This window comes from Canis aureus, chromosome 2 (assembly GCF_053574225.1).
Source record: "Canis aureus isolate CA01 chromosome 2, VMU_Caureus_v.1.0, whole genome shotgun sequence".
NCBI classification, from domain to species: Eukaryota; Metazoa; Chordata; class Mammalia; order Carnivora; family Canidae; genus Canis; species Canis aureus.
This window is the reverse complement of record NC_135612.1, coordinates 38,548,693-38,563,459: the sequence shown is the minus strand read 5'-3', so window position 1 is coordinate 38,563,459 and position 14,767 is coordinate 38,548,693.

The following is a 14,767-nucleotide window of genomic DNA, read 5'->3' as shown; positions in this document are numbered from 1 at the left end:
CAGGGGTAGGACACAGCTCTTCATCACAGGGCTCTCGAGGACACCGGAGACTGAGGCTGCTGCTCTCAAGGGCAGAGCTGGGCCACCAAGGAGACAGAGCAGACCCTGCCAGGGAGCCCCGCAGGCAGGCCGCTGGGGGAGAGGCAGCTACAGAGAGTGTGTGCAGAAGATGGCAGGTCTAGAAAGGAGCTGCTTTCATTTCAGCAGAGATGCATGTTTTGTGTTTGCATTTTGGGGAGGGCCCACCATATCCGGTGTCCTGAGGATCTGTAGGTCTTCATGGTAAGGGTCCGAGGGCCATGCTACCGACCAAAGGCCCAGATCTGGTTCTCCTCCTTGCAGAAGGCCTTCTGGTCAGTCTCCCTGTCCACTCCCACACCCCAACTGGGACACATCCTATTCTCCTCAGAAGGCTAGATTTCAGGAACTTGAGGCCACTGGTGCAGTGGCTGCTGGGCATGTGTTTAAAGCCTAGCTTCTGTGGCAGAGCCAGCAGGTCACTCCAGGCTTCCCAGGGACTCCTCCTGTCCCATCCTGACCTCCCAGCTGTCCCATTCCCAAGGCTGCTGCCTGCCTGTACACCTCTTTTCTTGCCCTTCCCAGACCCCTGAGTCCAACTGCCCACCACCCCATGCAGAAGCTGCACTGTGCCCGCACACACACAGACACCCATCCACACTTACACAGCCACACCAACACATATGTACACGTGCACACACACCATAACCCCCACAGATGCACCCACACACACACAACCCAATACTTATACACATGTACATGCACACACACCGCAGGGCTGTCCCTCCTCCAGAACTCTGCGTCCCCACTTCATATGAGCTCACCCTGGTGGTCCTGGCATCCCCCACATGTACATCTAGTTTCCACAGTCATTTGCGGTCCCCAACCCTTTCTCAGATGACAGAAACCCGTGCTACGTCCACGAGGGGTGGTGGCCCCATGGTTCCCACCCCAGTTTGCTCTGATTGACCCCATGCCCTCTGCCCTCACCTGGTACTTGCCCCTTAAGGCTGGTCTTTCTGCTCAGAAGGTGAAGGTTGAAGCCCCCTGGGAGGAGTCTGGTAGAGGGAGAGGGGTCTGTCCCTGAAGCTCGCACATAGGCTTGTCCTGAATCTGGCTGCTGTGCCTATGACCTTGGCTCTCCTCTAAGCGCGCCTTGAGTTACAGACCCAATTCAGATCAGTTCAGGAGGACACTCATTGGTCCTGGAGGGGTGGAGTCCAGTCCTGAAAAGTCTTCCTCTTAGCAAAAAAAAGAAAAAAGAAAAAAGTTAAAACTGCATATTAGTTAATTGGAAAATTGCATATTAATCTTAGAAACATTTTGTAAGAGCATGAGGGCTCTGTCATCTGTGCCTTACTGTGCTTCAGGGGGCCAAGCTCCAGGAGGCTCAGGAAACACACATCTGGAGACTCAGTCTACCCTGATGCCTTTGGTTCTGTGGCCACCACCAAAGACAAAACAGCATCATTGCAATGCATCACTGACCCTTAGCAAGGCTCCTCAAAACTCAGAATGGTGACATGCCAGCACAGCCTAGATGGCCCAGACTTTCCTGGAACACACACAGGAAACACTGTAGGTGAGACCCCCCACCTAGCCCTGGCCTCTTGCCTCTGGCCAAGATAACCAAAGCTGGATTCTAGTTAGAACAGTAGGAAAGATTTTATTTCATAATAATTATTCCAATAGGCAGGAGAGCCCAGTGGGAACTCTCCTCAGCTTCCCAGAGACAAAAGGCAGGAGATGTTTCAAAGGCTCGAGCGTGCTGGTGGAAGGGGCTAGGCCACCTGCTCATCCAGAGGAAACCAGACCTCCTTATATCTATATGATGGGAGACGGTGGAGCCACTTTGAGCATGGGCCCATCCACCAGGTTCAGGCTCTTGCCTCTCATAGGACGGGACTAGGAGGGAGAGTTAGCTCTTGAGTGCTTGCATTTCCAAGAGACCGTTCTGGATGATAAAAGATTTACATCTCAAAGGGCAAAGAAAGGACTCTAATTGTAAGCTTTCTGAAGTAGCTGCTCTAAAAGGAGGGTTCAGGGGCCTATCTGCCTATCACCAAGTTTTGGCTGGAACAAACAGTAAATTCTCCTGGCAGCATGGAGCCTTCTCGGGCAGAAACTTGAAGGTTTGCAGTTGTCATCCTAGAGATGCGACCCAAGGCTATTAGAAAGTCTGCTAGTGTTTGTTCAAGTCTCTTGGTGTGTGGGGAGGGGAGGGAGGGTGAGGAGACAAAATCATTTGCGCTGACAAACAGTTTTTATAGGCCCAGGTGAAGGCCCCGTTGAGAAGTGGGCTCAGTGGAGCTTGGCTAGAGTTTGATCAAGGAGAGTCTGTCAATGCTGCCACCACCTTACCTGTACCTGTGGTTTCCTCCCCTCCCGGGGGTGCTGTCTCCACTGCTGGTCATCTCCTGGGCACTGTTGTTCCCATCAACGTCATCGTTGTGATGCACAGGAGCCCATGGGATCAGGGGAAAGCTCAGAGAGCAGCAGCTCAGGCACATGCATCAGACTGAGCTCCCTGGGACTACAGTGTGGGCCCTGCTGCTGGCTCAGGAATTGAGAAAATAGCATTTTCTCCCTTTACCTGTGGCCCTGCCCATGCCCTCAGCTCCCTGGGGGACATGCACATACCTTTCCATGTCCCCTAAGAAGTCCAAGTGCTCTCAGGCCACCATGCTGTGAGGAAGCACAAGCTAACCACCTAGACAGGCAACGCGGAAGACCACCAAGGCACTAGATAAGTGAAGAGAGCCTGCTTGGGCCTTCCAGCTCAGCCTGGCTGCCAATGCCAGCTGAACACAGTTAAGAAAAGCTAACTCAGTCCATTCTATGTGTTTACTGCATGCAGCTCATAGAATTACAAGAAATAATAGGTCACTTTTGGGGTGGTGGACCATGCAGCAATATGCAACAGAAGCATTCAGGGGCTGTCTGGTAGTGTCTTTGGATCTCCTGGGAAGGTGGAAAAGGTGACCAGTCACCTTCCTGAGAATGCTGTTATCAATGAAGAGGAAGCTACAGCTCTTGGGGCCACACAGTGATCTCGATGTTTTCATCAGAAATAAGCTGTGAGGAAGAGGGATGAGTTAGGGGATCAGGAGAATAAGTGGGAGAATGGGCATAGGGTTTCCTGGAAACCATGGAAAGGGAATCTCGAGAAGAGAACCAAAACAATGGGAGTGCGTGCCATGTTGAAGTCAGGAGAGCTCTGGGATCCCCAGGAACCTGGAAGGGTATAAATACTGGGGTCTCAGATCCAGAATGACTCCAGGAAGACTGTCACAGAATGTCCCTGAGCATTGCATGTTCCTTCCTCCTGACCAGGGGCCTCCTGAGCTAGGGTGAGTCTGTGATTCCACAGGGGCTGGAGGTGGGCAGGATGAACATGATTCCTACTGGGGTGAGAGGACAAGGCTTGGTCCAGCTCCAGGATTGGACAGGAAACAGGAAAGGCCCGGGCTACGGTGACAGTAGGGGGAGCCGGGAGCCAGCTGGTTTCATGCCCAGATCTGGAAACACCTAATTGGCAAACAGCTCTATTGCCAGTGAATTTCCAGCCAGAAACAGAATCCACTCCAGTTATTTTAGGCAGAGAGGCCTTAGTGCCAGGCATTGGTGATAAAGGTGCTGGAAAGGCTGGAAGAGGAAATAGGGGGAGAAGGTGCTACTTGGAGATCTGGAGCCATTTCTGTTCTGCACCTATACTGGGAGGCGCCAACTCAGCCCTGAGCAGGAGCCATACAGCACCCCCATCCTTCTGTGCTCATGCTGCTGGGGCCACTGTCAGTGGCCCTGCAGGGTGTATCACCCACTTCCACCATGGAAGCTACAGCCAGCAGTAAAGGAGTCTCTTCTTGTTTCCCACCTGTTACCTCCTTCCAGGGCTTCCCAGGGGCAGGACTGCAAGGGAGTGTAGGAAACATAGTTCTCATGCTCCTAGACCTTTGGACTGCTGAGGAGAGCATGAAGGGCAGACATGGAGAGAGAGCATGAAGAGTGGATATGGAGAGAGAGCTAACACACCACTGCTGGGACATTGGGCACCAATTTAACACAATGGCCCTGGTTTTACCTTGAAATTCTCCACCCAGCAGAATAGGTGATGTGTACGCTTGTATTCTCTGGGCATGGGGACTTCACATGGTCAGAATAGGGCAGGAACGCCTTTGAACTCACCAGTTCCACTGGGTGTTGGGACCTTGGCAGAGATTGTCCTCTCCTTTGATGGTACTGTGAAGTTCCTAAGGTGCATATTAATAGACTCACAGGGCAGGGACTTGAATTTGGTGGAGGTAAGAAGCTTGTTTAATCATCCTCAGGAGACACTAAAACCACTTCAGTCTTGGGAATGGATGTTCAGAAATGCAGCCATGTTTACAAACTACCTCAATGGTTCTTAATTCTTGTGATAGCAGGCTGCTGAGAAAATTGGTTTTACAACCTGGCTAAGGCCAAGGGCCTGCTCAGGATGATGGTTTAGTATAGGGGTAAAAGCTGGCTCCCGGAAGCACACAGTGGGCAGGTGTTCTCTGGGCAGGAATGGTGCTGGCACTCAGCCCATGGGGTTGTGGAAGAAAAGCAGGTAAGGAGGTTCTAGGCAGGGCTGGATGCTTCGCTCTTTGTGGCCACATGGGACCCAGAGTTAGGCATGCTCCTCCTGGCAATGATCTGTTGTAAGGATAGTAAAGTACCTACTGTGTACCTGGCTCAGGCATCTGTTGTGTCAAAAGGTGAGGGAGCCCTCTTTGAAAACCTTTACTTTATCCTTTCCCTGGTTCCCTTTGTCTGTGCCATACGGAGGCCTTCAACTCACAGTAGAGTGAAGGAGTGGAGGGCCACAGCCTGGCGGTCTCTGCTTCCCCAAACCCAGCCCAGCTTCTGGTGGGGAGAGACAAACCCAAGCAAATGGACCTCTTTCCAGATTGTAAAGCTTGGTGAGGAGGCCCAAATGTGGCCCAGCTGGCCTGAGAGCAAGGGACAGGATGGGCTATCATTGCTTTGGGCTACCAGGAAGACCCTGGCTGGCTTGGGTTTCGATCCAAGCTCCAACCTACCAGCCGTATGGCTTTGGTTTCAGAAAGCTCAAGTGAAAATGGAGCTAATTATAATGCCAAACCCAGTTTGGAGGATCACATGGCATATTAGTTGTGGTGGGGACCCCACGAGTTGGGGGCATGGCTTGAGAGGCCTGGGATTCATCCATGATTCCCATCTCTCTGAAGGAGCCCAGTACTAATTGGAGCTCTGAGACTCCTGATTAGAAAAGTATGGGAGCAGTGCGGAGACCGGCCCGCACAGGGGGGATGTGGGGACCAGGAGGGAGGTGATAGTTTGGCAGAGCCAGGCAGGCCCAGATGGTAAGAGACTTTGCTGCCAGGCCAAAGTTTTGGGACTTGGAGATGTAAAGGGCAGCCTTCAGGAAGCCTCTGCAGAAGGCTGGCCTATTACTGGCAATTAAAGAGAAAAAAGTAAACCACTATGCTAGGGAAGGGGGTGGCTTTTAGTAGAGGGCTGGACAGGATCCAGGCTGTAAAGGGCACTGACTTGGGTGTGGCTGGGCCACAGGAGTCCCATGCTTCCTGCCCCAGGGCTTCCTCCCTCCTTGGCTCTGGTAGTTTCCAGGGAAGCCCTCTGTCATGGGTCTGCCCCCATGGGAAAAGGAGCTGGGGAGCTGCGTGCCGCAGGAGGAGCTTCACTTTTGTTCAGGAGGTGAGCATGCAGAGAAGCCGCCATGCTGCTCCTGCCCCAAGGGGAGGAGACTCTTTGGGGTTCAGAACTAGGCTGGATTGATTCTGTTTTAAGCTTCTGCTAGCTAGTCTGGCGTTCTATCTTCTGGGAAGCCATGCAGGTCCTGTATGGGCTCCTGACCTCCAAGCTGCAAGCCTCATCAGATGGTCCCTTTAAGCCCAAGTGCTCTTGGCTATTCTGGAATGGCCTACCCAGGCCTGCACACTCTGACCATGGCCTCCAACTGGGCTTGGAGGCCCTGCCATCCAATTTCTACTACAGCAGCAGAGAACCTTACCTGTATTACCCTGCTTCCTCCTCATGAAACCCTGCGAAGTACATGTGGTTGTATTCTCACTTTCTAAGCCAGAAAACTTCGATTTACAGAAGTTATACCACCCTCCCAGGGGATGAGGCTAGCCTCCTTGGACCAGAGATTGAGACCTGCCCATCCCACCCCAGACACCATGAGATGGACCAGGCTTCCATCTTGAGCTTCCGTGGGGCTGGAACTGCCTCCTACACCTGGTCAGACCATAATACCTTAGAGAAGAAGAGAACAAGATGGTCCCACACCCTGAAGCCTGTGCTCACAGAAAGGGGAGAGGACTCTCGCTCACCACCATTTGCTGGGCCAGGGCCTATATGGACTTCTCTCCTCTGACGCAAGTCTTATCTCCCTTTTGCATCTCTGGGGTCACATTTCTGTCCTTTGTGCAAGTGCAAGACACTGCAACCACTCCCCTCCCCTAAGAAACCCGCTAATTCTGCCCCCCAGCACTCTCCCCTAGAAACCTGGGGTGTGTGACCCTTTCTCCATCACATTAGGCCTCTTCTTTCCAGAGATACTCAGGCCACAAAGGTCTATCTGCTCTAGTGATCTGGTCTCTGCCTAATACAGCCACTCTGAGCCTCAATGTTCTGTCCAGAACATTGCTGAGAAAACAGGTTTGCATAGCCTCCCACATCTTTTAGACCAATGAACTTTCACTGATGTGTAAAAGGGCAAAAGCTAATATTAAGGAAACATAATTTTATTCACTCTCCTAATCTTGACTCAAAATTTGGAAGATCTCCTTGTAAAGCAGACAATGGAAAGGTATATTAGGTGTACAGCATGGTCCAGGGCCTGGAGCCCTCCATTTGCAAGGCAGCTGGTAAGGTTTGCAGACCGGCCCTCTGTCTGCCCCTGCCTGGTCTCTCCTAGCAGGTCTTACCCATCCAGGCCCTGAGATGGGAGACTAGACCCCTCACAGGCCTGGCAGATGATGAGTGGATACTCTCTGCTCCTCACTGCACCTTACTGAATGGGGCATCAGCCAGATGCCTAACAGGAAGCCAGTGGGCACCCTTGGGAGTACCCAAGAGCCCAAGACTCACACCACTCCCAGGGCTGGCAAGTAAGGTGAGTGGATCACAGCCCCTGCCTCCCTCTGTGCCTCAGGTCAGTGAGGAGCATGTTTAGTAGGCTGCACAGCTGGGGGCCAAGGGGCAAGTGGAGGAGCTGCTACATAGTTGACCTCATCACCCCCGTTTCTCCGAGTCACAAGGCTTGGAGGTTGGGGCTGGCCTATTGATTCAGGGAGGTTGCCACATGCTTGCCCCCACCTCCCGATTTGCTCCCAAAGGAGCAAGGTGGAAGCATTTTTATTATCCTAACATCTGGCTTTGGAGTTGCCCTTTGGAAGGAGTGATGGCTAGATGGACCCCAGGGTGGAAGCAGGGTCCCAAGGGCCTGAGTGAAGACAGAATGTTCTGAGGCAACTGCAGAGCAGGGGAGGGCCAGGGCTGGGGCCTTGGGGATGCACACTACCAGTCTCACAGGAACAGGGAGCTGGGAGGCCTGGGGTGGGGGTTGGGACAGGAGTGCACAGTGCACAGCTAGTACCTCAGGTGCAAGCCCCAGCCTGTCTGTACTATACACTGCGTTGGGGATGTCATGTGAGGGTTTGTGGAGCAGAGGGGCTGCAGTTCACATCCGGACATTTACAGGCAGCAGAGTCAAATCTGGGCTGACAGCAGAGGGGGGCCCATGGAACATGAGCCCCAGGGCTTCGTGAATGCCTCAGGGTCAGTAACAGGCTTCCTGCGATCCCAGGCCATTTCTCCAGCTGTCTGGCGTGGGCTCTGGGTGCCGCTGAGCAGGGTGAGTCCTCCCAGAACCCTGCCCACAGGGCCTGTGCTCTGACATGGGGCTCTGGAGCCTGCAGAGGCTGGGCCCCACTTCCTTTGGGCTCAAAATTGTTACCCTGGCTGCTGAGGCTCCACCCAGGAATCACACTCAACACCCCCCACCCAAGCCTGTCTCCCAAAATTCCTGGGGTCTGTCCAGTTGATCTGCAAAGTGAGTCAATCTCCACCAGGCCTGGGATGGTACATGGACTGCTCCTCTGCCAGACCAGGGTCCCCGCCGCTGCCTACCACGGGTGCTCAGACACTCACAGGCTGACTTGCTCTGGCACCTGTTCTTCTCGCCAGAGCCTGGTTCTAGTGGGCAGGCCCCACTGGACCCCTTTATCCTCCTTTGGCCCCAGCACGTCTCTCATCTCTGCGGTCTCCCTCTACCACCTTGGCGTCAGTGACTTTATCCCATTTTTTTTTCAGACCAGCCAAAAACTACCAAATCAATGCCAACAAGCCTGGAGGCCATTGTAGGCAGAATTCACTGTACATGAACTATCTGTTCATGAAATGGCCAGACTACACAAGCTGCTTTGGATACATGTGTATTCTCGCCCAACACGAATGCAAACTGCTTCTGATCCCCCTTTCTGCAAGGATGGAAAAGAGGACGTTCTCTGATGGATGCCTGGCGCCACACCCCAAACACTATTAATCGGCTCTACCCCAGAGGCGGCATTCGACACTGCCCACTGCTTGGTGAGGCTTGTAGAGCCTGCTGCATCGCTCTGCTCAGGCTGCCATGACAGGAGGGCACTAGCTCGTTGACTTACATGATACACTTATTTTCTCACACTCTGAAGACAGGAGCCCGCCAAATCAAGGTGCTGTCGGAATTGGTTTCTGGTGAGATCTCTTTGGGTTGCACATGACTGTCTTCTCACTGTCCTCATGTGCACACAAGTGGAGACAGAGAAATCTCTGCCGTCTCTTCCTCTTCTGAGAAGTACACCAGTTTTATGGGACCAGAGTCCCACCTTCATGACCTCATTTGACCTCTATCTCTTTCCAAAACGGATGTCCAAATACAGTCAGCTTGAGAGTTAGGGCTTTGACCTCAGAAGTTGGGAGCGGGGAGAGCGGGGATGGAGGACACAATTCCATCCATACACCCACTATATCTATCATCATATTTCATTTTTGTAGGATCCAGACTTGTGAACTAAATAAGGATATGACAGAGACCACCGCTCCTGAATTACTGGTTTTTTTTACTGTGGCACTAATCTCTGCCATCCCTTTGGCGTGGAACTATTTTAATATAGCTTGGCTGGTTGGGTGGGGGCAATTTCAGAGGATTTCACTTAGCCCTCACCACCCTGGTAGTTCTTACCCCATAGGTTAAGGAACCATGTGGGGGTTCTGCTCACTGCCAAGGAGCTGCATCCCAATGATCCAATCTGGAAGTGGGGAAATGACCCAGTGGGCCACATGGCACCTGTCCTGAGAACTGGTCCTACCTATTTCTCCCCCACCGCGTGGTGACTCCCTGGTCATCACTCATCAATAACAATTCAGACCCTGTGTTCAAGAATCCTGAAAAGTCCCGAGTGGCCCCCGTTCTCATACACATGATCGCCCAAGTGAAAGGCTAGGATTCTGCTGGGGGAAGCCAAGAGGAGTCACTACTGCACACACCTGCCATGAAGTTCAGGTCCTTCCGCACAGAACTGGCTTCTCTCTCGGTCTGGATTCTGGATCTGATAACTGACTCAGGGGCAGAAAACAGCCAAGACACCATGATTTGGCTGTTGTCCGCCATCTGATCAATCATCATTAGTATTATTTATTGCACAGATTAAGCAGTGCCTTACCATAGTATTGACCATCCAGCTCACCTCAATAGATGCCATGTCCTAGAACCATCTCCTAGGCTATCTGTACAACAGGGCCCCCAGTTGCTGTTCCATCTTGCCACTTACTAAGAAATGCATCCACCTTGCTTCTAATGGTTAAGCCCTGTTATCTGTCCTCTATTCCTTTGTGACCCTGTTGTCCACATTGCTAACATAGCAACCCCCACTGTCAGCCCTGACCTGCAGAGGTCACCAGCACTGAGCTTCTCAGCAATGCCTCATGTCCCCTCAACAGCACTCTCTTTGTCATGTTGGTAAATGCAGGTGTGTGTGTGTGTGTGGGGGGGGGGGTCCTTTCACCCCTCCTGGGTTTTCTGGCCTTATTCTGAGCCTTTGGTTCCATCCACACGGTTCTGGTATATGTCTGCACACACTGTGAGCCATCACATGTTAGCAGTGGTTCCTAGGATTCTTTTTTTTCTTTTTTTCATTTTTATTTATTTATGATAGTCACAGAGAGAGAGAGAGAGAGAGAGAGGCAGAGACATAGGCAGAGGGAGAAGCAGGCACCATGTACCGGGAGCCCGACGTGGGATTCGATCCCGGGTCTTCAGGATTGCGCCCTGGGGCGAAGGCAGGCTCCAGACCGCTGCGCCACCCAGGGATCCCGGTTCCTAGGATTCTTGCCAGGGCGGGAAGTTCCCATAATCTAGAGATTGATGGGCTCCCCCTCTTCCCATGTTCTGCCCTCCTTGCTCCTGCACCCTCAGAAACCAGTTCCAGGTACCTTCTATTGGCCTGCCAGGTTCAGCCTGGGCCTGCAGCTCCTTTGGCATAAACCCCCTCCTCTCCCATTCTGATCCCTGCTACAATGTGGGTGAAGCCTGAGGGCATGATGCTCAGTGAAATAAACCAGACACAGAAGGGCCAATACAAATAGCCTGATCTCACTTACATGAGGCATTAGAGTAGTCGAATTTATAGAGTCAGAAAGTAGAATGAGGGTTGCCAGGGGCTGGGAAGAGGGGATAATGGGGAGTTAGCATTTAATGGGTGCAGAGTTTCAGCTTTGCAAGCTGAAGAGTGTTCTGGAGGTGACGGGAGTGGTGGTTGTACAACAATATGAATGTACTTATGCCACTGAACTCTGCACTTAAAAATGGTTAAGATGGTAGCTTTTATGTTTTGTGTGTTTTACCATAATAAAAACAAAACAAAACAAAACTCAATAAAAAAATGCTTCTCCTTCACACCTCCCCAGTTGGGCTGTAGTGGGATTTAACCCTGCCAGTCAGGCTGCCCAGAGGGAGTGTGGAAGTGGATTCTGAAGGAGCAAGCACTGTCTTGTTGGACACCTGCCAAGCTTGGGTCCATTGTGTGATCTCCCAGCAGATGGGAGTGGGGGCAGGGCACTTCTGCAGGCTCACGTGTTCACAGGTATCTGAAGTTGCAAGTTCTCATCTGAACCTAACGCAGACCTCCCCACCCCAGGTCTCAGGATCCTGTGGCCATGACCTTGCAAAGGACACCCATCAAGGTCAAGGTTGAGAATTCCACCACTCCTACAAGAAACTTCTGAGCCTCATCTTCTGCACTGTCCATCCCCTCCTCTATCCCTTTGACAGAAGCTAAAGTCCCCCAGATTGCTCCAGGGAGGCCCTCTGGCTTTCACATTTGGGGTAGAATTGGCCCGTCATTGTCTCTTCTACAACCAGTGGTATTCAGAGCAGCCTGCCCCTCCCAGACCCATATTCCTTTATCTTGTCTTTCTTTCTCTCTTTTTTAAAAAATATTTTCTTTGGGGGCACCTGGGTGGCTCAGCAGTTGAGCATCTGCCTTCGGCTCAGGGCGTGATCCCGCATCGGGCTCCCTGGATGGAGCCTGCTTCTCCCTCCGCCTGTGTCTCTGCCTCTCTCTCTGTGTCTCATGAATAAATAAATAAAATCTTTTAAAAATATTTTTTCTTTTGCATAAAATATAAATCCAAATTAGATTTTCAACTTCTTGAAGGCATAGACTTGGAGAGAGATATAATGTATATACAAGTATATAATTTTAAATAATACATCAGCAGCAAAAATTGTTGGCAATTACTAAGTGCTTAAATACTCAAGTAATCTTCCATGTATGCATTCTCCCTCATGTTTACTGTCATAGCACAACCTGTTACTCCCGGGGGAAAATATTCATCATTTTTCTATAAAATCACATTTTCAGTACTTTCTCATAGTTTTTCTATGTGTTAGAATAATTATTACTGAAGAAATAATTTATATTTATAGATCTATTGTTTCCATAAAATGATAATGTATTGACAACAGGTAGGTCACTGTTCCAAGATTAGTAAGGAAGGACAATTTTTCATAATGTATAGTTATTAGTTTACCAGAGTAAAGGTTTTTTTTAATTCAAGTATAATTAACATACAGTTATATCAGTTTCAAGTGTACAATATAGTGATTCAACACTTCCATACATCACTCGTTACAACAGGTGCCCTCCTTAATCTCCATCACTTATTTCACCCATCTTCCCGCCCACTCCCCTCTGGTGACCATCAGTGCATTCCCTGTAGTTAAAAGTCTGTTTTTTTGTTTGTCTCTATTTTCTTTCTTCATTTTGTTTCTTAAATTCTACATATAAGTGAAATCAGATGATATTTGTGGTTCTCTGACTTTTTTTAAAAAGATGTTATTTATTTATTCATGAGACACAGAGAGAGAGAGAGGCAGAGACACAGGCAGAGGGAGAAGCAGGCTCCATTCAGGGAGTCTGACATGGGGCTCGATCCCGGGTCTCCAGGACCATGCCCTGGGCAGAAGGCAGGCACTAAACTGCTGAGCCACCCAGGGATCCCCTCTCTGACTGACTTATTTCACTTAGTATTATACTTCTAGATTCATCCATGTTGTCACAAATGGCAATATTTCATTCTTTTTTTATGACTGAGTAATATTTCATTGTATATCTATATCACATCTTCTTTATCCATTCATCTATTGATGGACACTGGGTTGCTTCCATATCTTGGTTATTGCAAATAATGCTGCAATAAACATAGAGGTGCAAATATCTTTTCGAATTAGTGTTTTCATTTTCTTGGGGTAAATACCCAGCAGTAGAATTGCTGGATCATATGGGAATTCTATTTTTAATTTTTTTAATATTTATTTATTTACTTATGATAGACAGAGAGAGGGAGAGAGAGAGAGAGAGAGAGAGAGAGAGAGAGAGAGGAGGAGGGAGAAGCAGGCTCCATGCCAGGAGCCCGACGTGGGACTCGATCCCGGGGTTCCAGGATCGCGCCCTGGGCCAAAGGCAGGCGCCAAACCGCTGAGCCACCCAGGGATCCCCTACTTTTAATTTTTTGTGGAACTTCCATACTGGTTCCCACAGTGGTTGTACCAGTTTGCATTCCCACCAACAGTGCAAGAGGGTTCCTTTTCTCCACATCCTTGCCAACACCTGTTGTTTCTTGTGTTGTTGATTTTAGCCATTCTGACAGGTGTGATGTGATAGCTCACTGTGGTTCTGATTTGTATTTCCCTGATGATGAATGATGTTGAGCACCTTTTCATATGTCTATTGACCACCTTTATGTCTTGCTTAGAAAAATGTCTGTTCCTGGCTTCATCCATTTTTTAATTGGATCATTTGGGTTTGTTGGGGGGATTTTTGGTGTTGAAATATATAAGAACTTTATATATTTTGGATTATTAACTCCTGATCAGATATAGCATTTGCAAATATCTTCTCCCATTCAATAGATTGTCTTTTTGTTCTGTTGATTGTTTCCTTTGCTGTGCAAAAGCTTTTTATTTTGGTGTAGTCCCAATAGTTTAATTTTGCATTTGTTTCCCTCCCTCAGGAGACATACCTATAAATATGTTTCTATTGTGATATCAAACAGATTACTATGTTTTCCTACCCTTAGCTCTCTTACACCAGCTGGCGGGTCCTATTCCTTAAAATGCCTCAGCTCCCCACCCCCATGAAAAGGCAAACCCCCCCCTTGGCTACAGCATGCTCTATCTACTACTTGTGATCCTTGGTGCCAGCTGTTGGCAAATGATCCCATTTGGGGTCTTCTTCCTCGGAGATATACCAGGTGAGTGTAAGGAAATGAGGAGAGCATGACTGGGCAGAGGGGGCGAAGGACCCAGGATGCCATTGCGCCCAAGGCCTCAGCAGATCCTGCAGGAGTCCTGCAGCCTCCAGTGCTGTCCCCAATGGAGGATGGGGATTGACCTCTGTCCCAGTGGCACAGGTAGTCATTGGCTCCTGAAGGCATCATCTTAGGTAAAGACAATGCCCATGGAAGGGCTTGGCTGTGAACCGTGAGTGGTCTTGTTCCCCCAGCTGGGAGTGGGCTTTGAAGAAGGGATCCGGTCTTCACAGAGCACCTCATCCTCCATTCTGGTTTTCAGTTCAACACTGCTTTCCTTCTGCCTCTCATTCTGATTCTTGGCACTGGTGTGGCAGCTTCAGGCTAGAGGGGTGAAGGCTTGACCCAGACCGTCCAGTTCTGCAATAGTACCGCAGGCAGAATCCCCAGCACTTTATTGGCCTTAGAAAGGTGGGAGAAAGGCCCTTGCAGGCACAGCCAGTTCCAGGTGCAAGCTACAAGTACACAAGCCTGGTGCTCAGAAAGGGGGAATCATGCTTGAGGTTCAAGGTTCTGTGGTCACCACCCAAAATTCTTTTTTTTTTTTTTTTAAGATTTTACTTATTTATTTGAGAAAGAGAGAGAGAGAGCACAAGTGGAGGGAGGGGCAGAGGCAGAAGCAGACACTAAGCAGGGAGTTTGATGCAGAACTTAAACCCAGGACCCTGAGATCATGACCTGAGCCAAAGGCAGGCACTTACCCAACTGAGCCACCCAGGTGCCGCCACCACCTAAAATTCTTAACAGTTTTATTCTTGAATGTGTGTTTTGTAAGTAAAGTCAGTAGGATAGTGGAGCGTGTGTAGGAGTGGGGGGGTTTGCCTCCAGCTGCCTCCCCAGAAAGGGTTCTCAACCTCCCGCTCCCCTGCCC